This window comes from Tachypleus tridentatus, chromosome 7 (assembly GCF_004210375.1).
Source record: "Tachypleus tridentatus isolate NWPU-2018 chromosome 7, ASM421037v1, whole genome shotgun sequence".
NCBI lineage: Eukaryota > Metazoa > Arthropoda > Merostomata > Xiphosura > Limulidae > Tachypleus > Tachypleus tridentatus.
In genome coordinates, this window is record NC_134831.1 from 108,612,668 (window position 1) to 108,633,083 (window position 20,416).

A 20,416-nucleotide genomic window follows, 5' to 3' on the forward strand; every position below is an offset into this window, starting at 1 on the left:
TATAACATAATCTATAGAATTTTAGAACTGTTTTGAAACCATAAAATAGTCCCTTCTGAACAACAAAACTTAATTAAATCTATGTTTTCAAAACATTTGTAAAGTGATCAAAGATCCAATAGTTTTATTATTATCAAATAACCTTTACGCGCGTTAAAACTGAATATATTATACAGCATGCTATTTGTACTCAACAAATGCTAGTGTTCCAGTATCTTGTTACACTATGCTAGAGTGATTTATCTGTTCCCAAATAACTAACAAACAACTGTTTGTACAAGATATTATAGATAATTATTGTAATCATGGGTTCGAATCCACAACACTTTTTGTTAATAACATTGCAAGTGTTAGATTACAACAGACAAGCCCTAAATTCTCGTTTGGTTGTCACAAACGAGATCAAACAAAAATGATCATATTTTATATTCCAGAGATAGTATTTTATCTAATATCTATAACAACATATTTCTTTGTCTGTATATTTAATATCTATCATAACATATTTCTTTCTCTGTATATTTAATATCTATCATAACATATTTCTTTCTCTGTATATTTAATATCTATCACAACATATTTCTTTCTCTGTATATTTAATATCTATCATAACATATTTCTATCTCTGTATATTTAATATCTATCATAACATATTTCTATCTCTGTATATTTAATATCTATCACAACATATTTCTTTCTCTGTATATTTAATATCTATCACAACATATTTCTTTCTCTGTATATTTAATATCTATCACAACATATTTCTTTCTCTCTGTATATTTAATATCTATCACAACATATTTCTTTCTCTGTATATTTAATATCTATCATAACATATTTCTTTCTCTGTATATTTAATATCTATCATAACATATTTAACATCTATTCTGTATATTTAATATCTATCATAACATATTTCTTTCTCTGTATATTTAATATCTATCATAACATATTTCTTTCTCTGTATATTTAATATCTATCATAACATATTTCTTTCTCTGTATATTTAATATCTATCATAACATATTTTTTCTCTGTATATTTAATATCTATCATAACATATTTCTTTCTCTGTATATTTAATATCTATCATAACATATTTCTTTCTCTGTATATTTAATATCTATCATAACATATTTCTCTGTATATTTAATATCTATCATAACATATTTCTTTCTCTGTATATTTAATATCTATCATAACATATTTCTTTCTCTGTATATTTAATTTATCTATCATAACATATTTCTTTCTCTGTATATTTAATATCTATCATAACATATTTCTTTTCTCTGTATATTTAATATCTATCATAACATATTTCTTTTTCTCTGTATATTTAATATCTATCATACATATTTCTTTTCTCTGTATATTTAATATCTATCATGACATATTTCTTTTCTCTGTATATTTAATATCTATCATAACATATTTCTTTTCTCTGTATATTTAATATCTATCATAACATATTTCTTTCTCTGTATATTTAATATCTATCATAACATATTTCTTTCTCTGTATATTTAATATCTATCATAACATATTTCTTTCTCTGTATATTTAATATCTATCATAACATATTTCTTTCTCTCTGTATATTTAATATCTATCACAACATATTTCTTTCTCTGTATATTTAATATCTATCACAACATATTTCTTTCTCTGTATATTTAATATCTATCACAACATATTTCTTTCTCTGTATATTTAATATCTATCACAACATATTTCTTTCTCTGTATATTTAATATCTATCATAACATATTTCTTTCTCTGTATATTTAATATCTATCATAACATATTTTCTTTCTCTGTATATTTAATATCTATCACAACATATTTCTTTCTCTGTATATTTAATATCTATCACAACATATTTCTTTCTCTGTATATTTAATATCTATCACAACATATTTCTTTCTCTGTATATTTAATATCTATCACAACATATTTCTTTCTCTGTATATTTAATATCTATCATAACATATTTCTTTCTCTGTATATTTAATATCTATCACAACATATTTCTCTGTATATTTAATATCTATCATAACATATTTCTTTCTCTGTATATTTAATATCTATCACAACATATTTCTTTCTCTGTATATTTAATATCTATCATCAACATATTTTTTTCTCTGTATATTTAATATCTATCATAACATATTTCTTTCTCTGTATATTTAATATCTATCATAACATATTTCTTTCTCTGTATATTTAATATCTATCATAACATATTTCTTTCTCTGTATATTTAATATCTATCATAACATATTTCTTTCTCTGTATATTTAATATCTATCATAACATATTTCTTTCTCTGTATATTTAATATCTATCATAACATATTTCTTTCTCTGTATATTTAATATCTATCATAACATATTTCTTTCTCTTGTATATTTAATATCTATCATAACATATTTCTTTTCTCTGTATATTTAATATCTATCACAACATATTTCTTTCTCTGTATATTTAATATCTATCACAACATATTTCTTTTCTCTGTATATTTAATATCTATCACAACATATTTCATATTTCTTTTCTCTGTATATTTAATATCTATCATAACATATTTCTTTCTCTGTATATTTAATATCTATCACAACATATTTCTTTTCTCTGTATATTTAATATCTATCATAACATATTTCTTTCTCTGTATATTTAATATCTATCATCAACATATTTCTTTTCTCTGTATATTTAATATCTATCATAACATATTTCTTTCTCTGTATATTTAATATCTATCATAACATATTTCTTTCTCTGTATATTTAATATCTATCATAACATATTTCTTTCTCTGTATATTTAATATCTATCATAACATATTTCTTTTCTCTGTATATTTAATATCTATCATAACATATTTCTTTTCTCTGTATATTTAATATCTATCATAACATATTTCTTTCTCTGTATATTTAATATCTATCATAACATATTTCTTTCTCTGTATATTTAATATCTATCATAACATATTTCTTTCTCTGTATATTTAATATCTATCATAACATATTTCTTTTCTCTGTATATTTAATATCTATCATAACATATTTCTCTTCTCTCATATTTATTATCTATCATCAACATATATTTATATCTATCACAACATATTTCTTTCTCTGTATATTTAATATCTATCATAACATATTTCTTTTCTCTGTATATTTAATATCTATCATAAACATATTTTTTTCTCTGTATATTTAATATCTATCATAACATATTTCTTTCTCTGTATATTTAATATCTATCATAACATATTTCTTTCTCTGTATATTTAATATCTATCATAACATATTTCTTTCTCTGTATATTTAATATCTATCATAACATATTTCTTTTCTCTGTATATTTAATATCTATCATAACATATTTCTTTTTTTAATATCTCTGTATATTTAATATCTATCATAACATATTTCTTTCTCTGTATATTTAATATCTATCATAACATATTTCTTTTTCTCTGTATATTTAATATCTATCATAACATATTTCTTTCTCTGTATATTTAATATCTATCATAACATATTTCTTTCTCTGTATATTTAATATCTATCATAACATATTTCTTTCTCTGTATATTTAATATCTATCATAACATATTTCTTTCTCTGTATCTATCATGTATATTTAATATCTATCATAACATATTTCTTTCTCTGTATATTTAATATCTATCATAACATATTTCTTTTCTCTGTATATTTAATATCTATCATTATTTCTTTCTCTGTATATTTAATATCTATCACAACATATTTCTTTCTCTGTATATTTAATATCTATCACAACATATTTCTTTCTCTGTATATTTAATATCTATCACAACATATTTCTTTCTCTGTATATTTAATATCTATCACAACATATTTCTTTTAATCTGTATATTTAATATCTATCATAACATATTTCTTTCTCTGTATATTTAATATCTATCATAACATATTTCTTTTCTCTGTATATTTAATATCTATCATAACATATTTCTTTCTCTGTATATTTAATATCTATCATAACATATTTCTTTCTCTGTATATTTAATATCTATCATAACATATTTCTTTCTCTGTATATTTAATTTAATAACATATCATACATATTTCTTTCTCTGTATATTTATATTTAATATCTATCATAACATATTTCTTTTTCTCTGTATATTTAATATCTATCATAACATATTTCTTCTCTGTATATTTAATATTTAACATATCTATCATGTATATTTAATATCTATCATTATTTCTCTCTGTATATTTAATATCTATCATAACATATTTCTTTCTCTGTATATTTAATATCTATCATAACATATTTCTTTCTCTGTATATTTAATATCTATCATAACATATTTCTTTTTCTCTGTATATTTAATATCTATCATAACATATTTCTTTCTCTGTATATTTAATATCTATCATAACATATTTCTTTCTCTGTATATTTAATATCTATCATAACATATTTCTTTCTCTGTATATTTAATATCTATCATAACATATTTTTTCTCTGTATCTGTATATTTCAATATCTATCATGTATACATATTTCTTTTCTCTCTGTATATTTAATATCTATCATAACATATTTCTTTCTCTGTATATTTAATATCTATCATAACATATTTCTTTCTCTGTATATTTAATATCTATCACAACATATTTCTTTCTCTGTATATTTAATATCTATCAAACATATTTCTTTCTCTGTATATTTAATATCTATCACAACATATTTCTTTCTCTGTATATTTAATATCTATCACAACATATTTCTTTCTCTGTATATTTAATATCTATCATAACATATTTCTTTCTCTGTATATTTAATATCTATCATAACATATATTTAATATCTATCACAACTGTATATTTAATATCTATCATAACATATTTCTTCTATCTCTGTATATTTAATATCTATCACAACATACATATTTCTTTATTTCTCTCTGTATATTTAATATCTATCATAACATATTTCTTTCTCTGTATATTTAATATCTATCATATACTATATTTCTTTCTCTGTATATTTAATATCTATCATAACATATTTCTTTCTCTGTATATTTAATATCTATCATATTTCTTTCTCTGTATATTTAATATCTATCATAACATATTTCTTTCTCTGTATATTTAATATCTATCACAACATATTTCTTTCTCTGTATATTTAATATCTATCATCAATATTTCATATTTCTATCATCTCTCTGTATATTTAATATCTATCATAACATATTTCTTTCTCTGTATATTTAATATCTATCATAACATATTTCTTTATATTTAATATCTCTGTATATTTAATATCTATCATAACATATTTCTTTCTCTATATTTAATATCTATCACAACATATTTCTTTCTCTGTATATTTAATATCTATCATAACATATTTCTTTCTCTGTATATTTAATATCTATCATAACATATTTCTTTCTCTGTATATTTAATATCTATCACAACATATTTCTATTCTCTGTATATTTAATATCTATCACAACATATTTCTTTTCTGTATATTTAATATCTATCATAACATATTTCTCTGTATATTTAATATCTATCATAACATATTTCTTTCTCTGTATATTTAATATCTATCATAACATATTTCTTTCTCTGTATATTTAATATCTATCATAACATATTTCTTTCTCTGTATATTTAATATCTATCATAACATATTTCTTTCTCTGTATATTTAATATCTATCATAACATATTTCTTTCTCTGTATATTTAATATCTATCACAACATATTTCTTTCTCTGTATATTTAATATCTATCATAACATATTTCTTTCTCTGTATATTTAATATCTATCATAACATATTTCTTTCTCTGTATATTTAATATCTATCATAACATCTATCATAACATATTTCTTTTCTCTGTATATTTAATATCTATCATAACATATTTCTTTCTCTGTATATTTAATATCTATCATAACATAATATTTAATATATTTTTCTTTCTCTGTATATTTAATATCTATCATAACATATTTCTTTCTCTGTATATTTAATATCTATCATAACATATTTCTTTCTCTGTATATTTAATATCTATCATAACATATTTCTTTCTCTGTATATTTAATATCTATCATAACATATTTCTTTCTCTGTATATTTAATATCTATCACAACATATTTCTTTTCTCTGTATATTTAATATCTATCATAACATATTTCTTTCTCTGTGTATATTTAATATCTATCATAACATATTTCTTCTGTATATTTAATGTCTATCATATTTCTTTCTCTGTATATTTATATCTATCACAACATATTTCTTTCTCTGTATATTTAATATCTATCACAACATATTTCTTTCTCTCTGTATATTTAATATCTATCATAACATATTTCTTTCTCTGTATATTTAATATCTATCATAACATATTTCTTTCTCTGTATATTTATATTATCAAACATATCTATCATCAACATATTTCTTTCTCTGTATATTTAATATCTATCATAACATATTTCTTTCTCTGTATATTTAATATCTATCACAACATATTTCTTTCTCTGTATATTTAATATCTATCATAACATATTTCTTTCTCTGTATATTTATATTTATCTATCATAACATATTTCTTTCTCTGTATATTTAATATCTATCATAACATATTTCTTTCTCTGTATATTTAATATCTATCATAACATATATTATCTTTTCTCTGTATATTTAATATCTATCATAACATATTTCTTTCTCTGTATATTTAATATCTATCATAACATATTTCTTTCTCTGTATATTTAATATCTATCATAACATATTTCTTTCTCTGTATATTTAATATCTATCATAACATATTTCTTTCTCTGTATATTTAATATCTATCATAACATATTTCTTTCTCTGTATATTTAATATCTATCACAACATATTTCTTTTCTCTGTATATTTAATATCTATCATAACATCTTTCTCTGTATATTTAATATCTATCATAACATATTTCTTTCTCTGTATATTTAATATCTATCAAACATATTTCTTTCTCTGTATATTTAATATCTATCAACATATTTCTTTCTCTGTATATTTAATATCTATCATAACATATTTCTTTCTCTGTATATTTAATATCTATCACAACATATTTCTTTCTCTGTATATTTAATATCTATCATAACATATTTCTTTCTCTGTATATTTAATATCTATCATAACATATTTCTTTCTCTGTATATTTAATATCTATCATAACATATTTCTTTCTCTGTATCTGTATATTTAATATCTATCATATTTAATATCTATTTCATATTCTTTTCTTTTCTCTGTATATTTAATATCTATCATAACATATTTCTTTCTCTGTATATTTAATATCTATCATAACATATTTCTTTCTCTGTATATTTAATATCTATCATAACATATTTCTTTTCTCTGTATATTTAATATCTATCATAACATATTTCTTTCTCTGTATATTTAATATCTATCACAACATATTTCTTTCTCTGTATATTTAATATCTATCACAACATATTTCTTTATTTCTTTCTGTATATTTAATATCTATCATAACATATTTCTTTCTCTGTATATTTAATATCTATCACAACATATTTCTCTCTGTATATTTAATATCTATCATAACATATTTCTTTCTCTGTATATTTAATATCTATCATAACATATTTCTTTCTCTGTATATTTAATATCTATCATAACATATTTCTTTCTCTGTATATTTAATATCTATCACAACATATTTCTTTCTCTGTATATTTAATATCTATCATAACATATTTCTTTCTCTGTATATTTAATATCTATCATATTTCTTTCTCTGTATATTTAATATCTATCATTATTTCTTTCTCTGTATATTTAATATCTATCATAACATATTTCTTTCTCTGTATATTTAATATCTATCATAACATATTTCTTTCTCTGTATATTTAATATCTATCATAACATATTTCTTTCTCTGTATATTTAATATCTATCATAACATATTTCTTTCTCTGTATATTTAATATCTCTGTATATTTAATATCTATCATAACATATTTCTTTCTCTGTATATTTAATATCTATCACAACATATTTCTTTCTCTGTATATTTAATATCTATCACAACATATTTCTTTCTCTGTATATTTAATATCTATCACAACATATTTCTTTCTCTGTATATTTAATATCTATCACAACATATTTTTTTCTCTGTATATTTAATATCTATCACAACATATTTCTTTCTCTGTATATTTAATATCTATCATAACATATTTCTTTCTCTGTATATTTAATATCTATCACAACATATTTCTTTCTCTGTATATTTAATATCTATCATAACATATTTCTCTGTATATTTAATATCTATCATAACATATTTCTCTGTATATTTAATATCTATCACAACATATATTTCTTTCTCTCTGTATATTTAATATCTATCATAACACTTTTCTTTCTCTGTATATTTAATATCTATCACAACATATTTCTTTCTCTGTATATTTAATATCTATCATAACATATTTCTCTGTATATTTAATATCTATCATAACATATTTCTTTCTCTCTGTATATTTAATATCTATCACAACATATTTCTTTCTCTGTATATTTAATATCTATCATAACATATTTCTTTCTCTGTATATTTAATATCTATCATAACATATTTCTTTCTCTGTATATTTAATATCTATCATAACATATTTCTTTCTCTGTATATTTAATATCTATCATAACATATTTCTTTCTCTGTATATTTAATATCTATCATAACATATTTCTTTCTCTGTATATTTAATATCTATCATAACATATTTCTTTCTCTGTATATTTAATATCTATCATAACATATTTCTTTCTCTGTATATTTAATATCTATCATAACATATTTCTTTCTCTGTATATTTAATATCTATCATAACATATTTCTTTCTCTGTATATTTAATATCTATCATAACATATTTCTTTCTCTCTGTATATTTAATATCTATCATTTAACATATTTCTTTCTCTGTATATTTAATATCTATCATAACATATTTCTTTCTCTGTATATTTAATATCTATCATAACATATTTCTTTCTCTGTATATTTAATATCTATCATAACATATTTCTTTCTCTGTATATTTAATATCTATCATAACATATTTCTTTCTCTGTATATTTAATATCTATCATAACATATTTCTTTCTCTGTATATTTAATATCTATCATCAACATATTTCTTTCTCTGTATATTTAATATCTATCATAACATATTTCTTTCTCTGTATATTTAATATCTATCATAAATATCTATATATTTCTTTCTCTGTATATTTAATATCTATCACAACATATTTCTTTCTCTGTATATTTAATATCTATCACAACATATTTCTTTCTCTGTATATTTAATATCTATCACATACATATTTAATATCTATCACAACTATTTCTTTTCTCTGTATATTTAATATCTATCACATATTTATTTCTCTGTATATTTAATATCTATCATAACATATTTCTTTCTCTGTATATTTAATATCTATCATAACATATTTCTTTCTCTGTATATTTAATATCTATCATAACATATTTCTTTCTCTGTATATTTAATATCTATCATAACATATTTCTTTCTCTGTATATTTAATATCTATCATAACATATTTCTTTCTCTGTATATTTAATATCTATCATAACATATTTCTTTCTCTGTATATTTAATATCTATCACAACATATTTCTTTCTCTGTATATTTAATATCTATCATAACATATTTCTTTCTCTGTATATTTAATATCTATCATAACATATTTCTTTCTCTGTATATTTAATATCTATCATAACATATTTCTTTCTCTGTATATTTAATATCTATCACAACATATTTCTTTCTCTGTATATTTAATATCTATCATAACATATTTCTTTCTCTGTATATTTAATATCTATCATAACATATTTCTTTCTCTGTATATTTAATATCTATCACAACATATTTCTTTCTCTGTATATTTAATATCTATCATAACATATTTCTTTCTCTGTATATTTAATATCTATCATATTTCTTTCTCTGTACATATTTTTCTTTCTCTGTATATTTAATATCTATCATAACATATTTCTTTCTCTGTATATTTAATATCTATCATAACATATTTCTTTCTCTGTATATTTAATATCTATCATAACATATTTCTTTCTCTGTATATTTAATATCTATCATAACATATTTCTTTCTCTGTATATTTAATATCTATCACAACATATTTCTTTCTCTGTATATTTAATATCTATCATAACATATTTCTTTCTCTGTATATTTAATATCTATCATAACATATTTCTCTGTATATTTAATATCTATCATAACATATTTCTTTCTCTGTATATTTAATATCTATCATAACATATTTCTTTCTCTGTATATTTAATATCTATCATAACATATTTCTTTCTCTGTATATTTAATATCTATCACAACATATTTCTTTCTCTGTATATTTAATATCTATCATAACATATTTCTTTCTCTGTATATTTAATATCTATCATAACATATTTCTTTCTCTGTATATTTAATATCTATCACAACATATTTCTTTCTCTGTATATTTAATATCTATCACAACATATTTCTTTCTCTGTATATTTAATATCTATCATAACATATTTCTTTCTCTGTATATTTAATATCTATCATAACATATTTCTTTCTCTGTATATTTAATATCTATCATAACATATTTCTTTCTCTGTATATTTAATATCTATCATAACATATTTCTTTCTCTGTATATTTAATATCTATCATAACATGTATATTTAATATCTATCACAACATATTTCTTTCTCTGTATATTTAATATCTATCATAACATATTTCTTTTCTCTGTATATTTAATATCTATCACAACATATTTCTTTCTCTGTATATTTAATATCTATCATAACATATTTCTTTCTCTGTATATTTAATATCTATCACAACATATTTCTTTCTCTGTATATTTAATATCTATCACAACATATTTCTTTCTCTGTATATTTAATATCTATCATAACATATTTCTTTCTCTGTATATTTAATATCTATCACATATTTCATATTTAATATCTATCACAACTATTTCTGTATATTTAATATCTATCACAACATATTTCTTTCTCTGTATATTTAATATCTATCACAACATATTTCTTTCTCTGTATATTTAATATCTATCACAACATATTTCTTTTCTCTGTATATTTAATATCTATCACAACATATTTCTTTCTCTGTATATTTAATATCTATCATAACATATTTCTTTCTCTGTATATTTAATATCTATCATAACATATTTCTTTCTCTGTATATTTAATATCTATCATAACATATTTCTTTCTCTGTATATTTAATATCTATCACAACATATTTCTTTTCTCTGTATATTTAATATCTATCATAACATATTTCTTTCTCTCTGTATATTTAATATCTATCATAACATATTTCTTTCTCTGTATATTTATCATATCTATCTCTGTATATTTAATATCTATCATCATATTTCTCTCTGTATATTTAATATCTATCATAACATATTTCTTTCTCTGTATATTTAATATCTATCATAACATATTTCTTTCTCTGTATATTTAATATCTATCATAACATATTTCTTTCTCTGTATATTTAATATCTATCATAACATATTTCTTTCTCTGTATATTTAATATCTATCATAACATATTTCTTTCTCTGTATATTTAATATCTATCACAACATATTTCTTTCTCTGTATATTTAATATCTATCACAACATATTTAATATCTATTTATTTCTTTCTCTGTATATTTAATATCTATCACAACATATTTCTTTCTCTGTATATTTAATATCTATCACAACATATTTCTTTCTCTGTATATTTAATATCTATCACAACATATTTCTTTCTCTGTATATTTAATATCTATCACAACATATTTCTTTCTCTGTATATTTAATATCTATCACAACATATTTCTTTCTATCATAACATATTTCTTTCTCTGTATATTTAATATCTATCATAACATATTTCTTTCTCTGTATATTTAATATCTATCATAACATATTTCTTTCTCTGTATATTTAATATCTATCATAACATATTTCTTATCTCTGTATATTTAATAATATCTATCATAACATATTTCTTTCTCTGTATATTTAATATCTATCATAACATATTTCTTTCTCTGTATATTTAATATCTATCATAACATATTTCTTTCTCTGTATATTTAATATCTATCATAACATATTTCTTTCTCTGTATATTTAATATCTATCACAACATATATTTAATATCTATCACAACATATTTCTTTCTCTGTATATTTAATATCTATCATAACATATTTCTTTCTCTGTATATTTAATATCTATCACAACATATTTCTTTCTCTGTATATTTAATATCTATCACAACATATTTCTTTCTCTGTATATTTAATATCTATCACAACATATTTCTTTCTCTGTATATTTAATATCTATCATAACATATTTCTTTCTCTGTATATTTAATATCTATCTGTATATTTAATATCTATCATAACATATTTCTTTCTCTGTATATTTAATATCTATCACAACATATTTCTTTCTCTGTATATTTAATATCTATCACAACATATTTCTTTCTCTGTATATTTAATATCTATCATAACATATTTCTTTCTCTGTATATTTAATATCTATCATAACATATTTCATATTTAATATCTATCATCTGTATATTTAATATCTATCATAACATATTTCTTTCTCTGTATATTTAATATCTATCATAACATATTTCTTTCTCTGTATATTTAATATCTATCATAACATATTTCTTTCTCTGTATATTTAATATCTATCATAACATATTTCTTTCTCTGTATATTTAATATCTATCATAACATATTTCTTTCTCTGTATATTTAATATCTATCATAACATATTTCTTTCTCTGTATATTTAATATCTATCATAACATATTTCTTTCTCTGTATATTTAATATCTATCATAACATATTTCTTTCTCTGTATATTTAATATCTATCACAACATATTTCTTTCTCTGTATATTTAATATCTATCACAACATATTTCTTATCTATCTCTGTATATTTAATATCTATCACAACATATTTCTTTCTCTGTATATTTAATATCTATCATAACATATTTCTTTCTCTGTATATTTAATATCTATCATAACATATTTCTTTCTCTGTATATTTAATATCTATCACAACATATTTCTTTCTCTGTATATTTAATATCTATCATAACATATTTCTTTCTCTGTATATTTAATATCTATCATAACATATTTCTTTCTCTGTATATTTAATATCTATCACAACATATATATTTAATATCTTCATAACATATTTCTTTCTCTGTATATTTAATATCTATCATAACATATTTCTTTCTGTATATTATATCTTAATATCTATCAATAACATATTTCTTTCTCTGTATATTTAATATCTATCATAACATATTTCTTTCTCTGTATATTTAATATCTATCACAACATATTTCTTTCTCTGTATATTTAATATCTATCATAACATATTTCTTTTCTCTGTATATTTAATATCTATCACAACATATATTTCTCTGTATATTTAATATCTATCATAACATATTTCTTTCTCTGTATATTTAATATCTATCATAACATATTTCTTTCTCTGTATATTTAATATCTATCATAACATATTTCTTTCTCTGTATATTTAATATCTATCACAACATATTTCTTTCTCTGTATATTTAATATCTATCATAACATATTTCTTTCTCTGTATATTTAATATCTATCATAACATATTTCTTTCTCTGTATATTTAATATCTATCATAACATATTTCTTTCTCTGTATATTTAATATCTATCATAACATATTTCTTTCTCTGTATATTTAATATCTATCATAACATACATATTTCTTTCTCTCTGTATATTTAATATCTATCATAACATATTTTTCTCTGTATATTTAATATCTATCACAACATATTTCTTTTCTCTGTATATTTAATATCTATCACAACATATTTCTTTCTCTGTATATTTAATATCTATCACAACATATTTCTTTCTCTGTATATTTAATATCTATCATAACATATTTCTTTCTCTGTATATTTAATATCTATCACAACATATTTCTTTCTCTGTATATTTAATATCTATCATAACATATTTCTTTCTCTATCATAACATATTTCTTTTCTCTGTATATTTAATATCTATCACAACATATTTCTTTCTCTGTATATTTAATATCTATCACAACATATTTCTTTCTCTGTATATTTAATATCTATCACAACATATTTCTTTATTTCTTTCTCTGTATATTTAATATCTATCATAACATATTTCTTTCTCTGTATATTTAATATCTATCATAACATATTTCTTTCTCTGTATATTTAATATCTATCATAACATATTTCTTTCTCTGTATATTTAATATCTATCATAACATATTTCTTTCTCTGTATATTTAATATCTATCATAACATATTTCTTTCTCTGTATATTTAATATCTATCACAACATATTTCTTTCTCTGTATATTTAATATCTATCATATTTCTTTTCTCTGTAATTTATATCATTCATATTTCTCTCTGTATATTTAATATCTATCACAACATATTTCTTTCTCTGTATATTTAATATCTATCATAACATATTTCTTTCTCTGTATATTTAATATCTATCATAACATATTTCTTCATCTCTGTATATTTAATATCTATCATAACATATTTCTTTTAATATCTATCACAACATATTTCTGTATATTTAATATCTGTATATTTAATATCTATCACAACATATTTCTTTCTCTGTATATTTAATATCTATCACAACATATTTCTTTCTCTGTATATTTAATATCTATCACAACATATTTCTTTCTCTGTATATTTAATATCTATCATAACATATTTCTTTCTCTGTATATTTAATATCTATCACAACATATTTCTTTCTCTGTATATTTAATATCTATCATAACATATTTCTTTCTCTGTATATTTAATATCTATCACAACATATTTCTTTCTCTGTATATTTAATATCTATCATAACATATTTCTTTCTCTGTATATTTAATATCTATCACAACATATATATTTTTTCTCTGTATATTTAATATCTATCACAACATATTTCTTTCTCTGTATATTTAATATCTATCATAACATATTTCTTTCTCTGTATATTTAATATCTATCATAACATATTTCTTTCTCTGTATATTTAATATCTATCATAACATATTTCTTTCTGTGTATATTTAATATCTATCACAACATATTTCTTTCTCTGTATATTTAATATCTATCTCTGTATATTTACATATTATTTCTTTCTCTGTATATTTAATATCTATCACAACATATTTCTTTCTCTGTATATTTAATATCTATCACAACATATTTCTTTCTCTGTATATTTAATATCTATCATAACATATTTCTTTCTCTGTATATTTAATATCTATCACAACATATTTCTTTCTCTGTATATTTAATATCTATCACAACATATTTCTTTCTCTGTATATTTAATATCTATCATAACATATTTCTTTCTCTGTATATTTAATATCTATCACAACATATTTCTTTCTCTGTATATTTAATATCTATCACAACATATTTCTTTCTCTGTATATTTAATATCTATCATAACATATTTCTTTCTCTGTATATTTAATATCTATCACAACATATTTCTTTCTCTCTGTATATTTAATATCTATCACAACATATTTCTTTCTCTGTATATTTAATATCTATCACAACATATTTCTTTCTCTGTATATTTAATATCTATCACAACATATTTCTTTCTCTGTATATTTAATATCTATCACAACATATTTCTTTCTCTGTATATTTAATATCTATCACAACATATTTCTTTCTCTGTATATTTAATATCTATCACAACATATTTCTTTCTCTGTATATTTAATATCTATCACAACATATTTCTTTCTCTGTATATTTAATATCTATCATAACATATTTCTTTCTCTGTATATTTAATATCTATCACAACATATTTCTTTCTCTCTGTATATTTAATATCTATCACAACATATTTCTTTCTCTGTATATTTAATATCTATCATAACATATTTCTTTCTCTGTATATTTAATATCTATCACAACATATTTCTTTCTCTGTATATTTAATATCTATCATAACATATTTCTCTGTATATTTAATATCTATCATAACATATTTCTCTGTATATTTAATATCTATCATAACATATTTCTCTCTGTATATTTAATATCTATCATGTATTTCTTTCTCTGTATATTTAATATCTATCACAACATATTTCTTTCTCTGTATATTTAATATCTATCATAACATATTTCTTTCTCTGTATATTTAATATCTATCATAACATATTTCTTTCTCTGTATATTTAATATCTATCACAACATATTTCTTTCTCTGTATATTTAATATCTATCACAACATATTTCTTTCTCTGTATATTTAATATCTATCACAACATATTTCTTTCTCTGTATATTTAATATCTATCACAACATATTTCTTTCTCTGTATATTTAATATCTATCACAACATATTTCTTTCTCTGTATATTTAATATCTATCTATCAACATATTTCTTTCTCTGTATATTTAATAGGTTGGTATCTCAATATATATTTCTGTCAATACATATCTATCACAACATATTTGTTTCTCTGTATATTTAATATCTATCACAACATATTTCTTTCTCTGTATATTTAATATCTATCACAACATATTTCTTTCTCTATATTTAATATCTATCATAACATATTTCTTTCTCTGTATATTTAATATCTATCATAACATATTTCTTTCTCTGTATATTTAATAGGTTGGTATCTCAATATATATTTCTGTCTATACATATCTATCACAACATATTTGTTTCTCTGTATATTTAATATCTATCACAACATATTTCTTTCTCTGTATATTTAATATCTATCACAACATATTTCTTTCTCTGTATATTTAATATCTATCATAACATATTTCTTTCTCTGTATATTTAATATCTATCATAACATATTTCTTTCTCTGTATATTTAATATCTATCATAACATATTTCTTTCTCTGTATATTTAATATCTATCATAACATATTTCTTTCTCTGTATATTTAATATCTATCATAACATATTTCTTTCTCTGTATATTTAATATCTATCACAACATATTTCTTTCTCTGTATATTTAATATCTATCATAACATATTTCTCTGTATATTTAATATCTATCATAACATATTTCTTTCTCTGTATATTTAATATCTATCATAACATATTTCTTTCTCTGTATATTTAATATCTATCATAACATATTTCTTTCTCTGTATATTTAATATCTATCATAACATATTTCTTTCTCTGTATATTTAATATCTATCATAACATATTTCTTTCTCTGTCTATCTAATATTTATCACAATGTATTTCTTTTTCACATTATTATGGATTAGTTAAAAACTAATTAAAGTGGAAACCAGCTTGTAATGTTATACTTGGTACAGCTGAACATCTAGAGTAAAGTTGAAACCAATCTGTAATATTACACTTGGTAGAAGTGAATTTCTAAAATAAAGTTGACACCTATCTGTAATATTACACTTGGTACAGCTGAACTCCTGAAGTTGAAACTGGTCTATAATATTACAGCTGGCACAGCTGAACATCTAGAGTAAAGTTGAAACCAATCTGTAATAATACACCTGGTACAGCTGAACTCCTGAAGTTGAAACTAGTCTATAATATTACAGCTGGTACAGTTGAACTGTTATAGTAAAGTTGAAACCAGTGTGTAATATTACATCTGGTACAGCTGAGCTTGTAGAGTAAATCTATAATTCAATCTATAACAGTACATCTGGAACAGGTAAATTAATGCAAAGGTTACGACTGATGAAAGCCCAAGGTTAAGACATGGCTTTACAGATAGATATCTCTTCTAAGGTGGAAGCATGTATGTTATATATATGACTATGAATGCACATATGTTAGGTATTCAATGGCTGATATACATTTATTATTCATACAAGGGTGGATATCCATATATTATCTGTGCAAGAATGGATAGATATGTTATATGTATTAGACTGGATATACATTATACAGTGGAGTGCCGTTAAGCCGTGGTATTTGGGTTGTCAACCTGCTTAACCGCGGCTTAAGTGGTCCGCGGCTTAAACTTTTCTGACTGAAAAGCCGAAGTCGCCAACAGCTCCGCCGAGGAGCCTCATCCGGGCCATTGCGTGATCATTAATGTATAGACTATTCAGATACAACTGACAAGTGCCGTTTGTCAATATGATATGCTCACTATTAATTCAGAAACTGAAGTGATTTCTGTTGGGTTTGTGGCCAATATTTATACAATTCCATAAAAATATCGGATTATAGAATTAAAAATAATACTTTAATTATTGATCACTTTTTTCACGGATTTACCGCGGATTAACTTTAATGTATGGAGAGGTGTGATTCGGTAACAATGGCGGCCTCCATAAAGCTGACATAGAGAGCGGATAAGGTAGATTAACGGTCGATTTCTATTGTAATATATTTTATTTATTTCCCAAATTAAAGCAAATCCTTTTTTAAATATCCCCTTGAAGGTATAAAGACAAGGAGAGTGTGAGAAACTTTAAAAAGCCAGGTAGTAGATTTAATACATCAAAAATTTTGGAACAAAACTTGCTACAGCGGCTTAAGCGATTTCGCGGTTTACTGGTCCGCGGCTTAATGGCGCTCACTGTACAATGTTTAGGAACAACAAGGATTTATTGGTTCATCTAGTCTGTCTCATTCTTTGAACTAAACTAAACCTATTAAATAAATAACTTTAAAAAATCATAAAGCTACCCTTATTATCCATATAGTTAACAAGATTTCTCTCACACTCACTTATACTCACTGCCTCTATAATGTCTAAAGGCAATCCATTCCAAAAGCCAAACACTCTGTTAGAAAAATAAAACTGCCCTAGCTGAAAATGGCTCCTATCCATCTTTAACTTATGCTTGTGTTTTCTAATCCTACTGTTGTTACCGTTAGTGTTCTCAGGTCCCACTGTTATTACCGTTAGCGTTCTCTAGTTCTACTGTTGTTACTGTTAGCGTTCTCTAGTCCTACTGTTACCGTTAGCGTTCCCTAGTCCTACTGTTGTTACCGTTAGCGTTCTCTAGTGCTACTGTTGTTACCGTTAGTTTTCTCTAGTCCTACTGTTGTTACCGTTAGCGTTCTCTAGTCCTACTATTGTTACCGTTAGCGTTCTGTAGTCCTACTGTTGTTACTGTTAGCGTTCTCTAGTCCTACTGTTGTTACCGTTAGCGTTCTGTAGTCCTACTGTTGTTACTGTTGGCGTTCTCTAGTCCTACTGTTGTTACCGTTAGCGTTCTCTAGTCCTACTGTTGTTACCGTTCGCGTTCTCTAGTCCTACTGTTGTTACCATTAGTGTTCACATTACATATGCCATATTACATATATATTATATCATATTACATGTCATATTATACATATCATATTACATATATATTATATCATATTACATATATCATATTACATGTCATATTATACATATCATATTACATATATATTATATCATATTACATATATCATATTACATGTCATATTATACATATCATATTACATATGTCATATTACATATATCCAGGGGCGTAGGTTTTTTACACCCGATGGGGGGGATAATATTTTCGACCACTTACAAATTGGTAATCTCTGATTACGTGAACCTGAAAGCTGTACACATACAGTTACAGAGTAATCTTGTTGCCAACATACTTGCATGTATACTTAGGCCTACTGACTGATACTTACGAACTATCGCTTAGAGCCTTAGATCGAAAAGCTTAGAAGCACGCCTATATTAAAGATGTACATTTCAGCTACTGAAAAAGCCTACGTCTAGGCCTAATTTTGTAATTCGATTTGTAAGAACACGAGAATCACAAGAACAAACACACAGTTTGTAAACCTGTGATGCAATAAAACAATTCAACAGACAAAACTGTAGGAGAGGATGATTGTATGCACCACACCCCCCACCTAAAATGAAGGAGGGATGTATACCCTCCATCCCCCCAGGATCTACACCCCTGCATATATCATATTACATATGTCATATTACATTTATCATATTACATATGTCATGTTACATTTATCATATTACATATATCATACTACATTTATTATATTGCATATATCATATTACATTTATCATATTACATATTAT

The 20,416-nt window shown here is 22.0% G+C and overlaps 1 protein-coding gene across 2 annotated transcripts in view; it reads right to left on the minus strand.

The window, feature by feature from the left end:
• Positions 1-20,416, minus strand: part of LOC143256370 (uncharacterized) — a 73,657-nt gene that overhangs the window by 28,967 nt on the left and 24,274 nt on the right. The window lies entirely within an intron of this gene.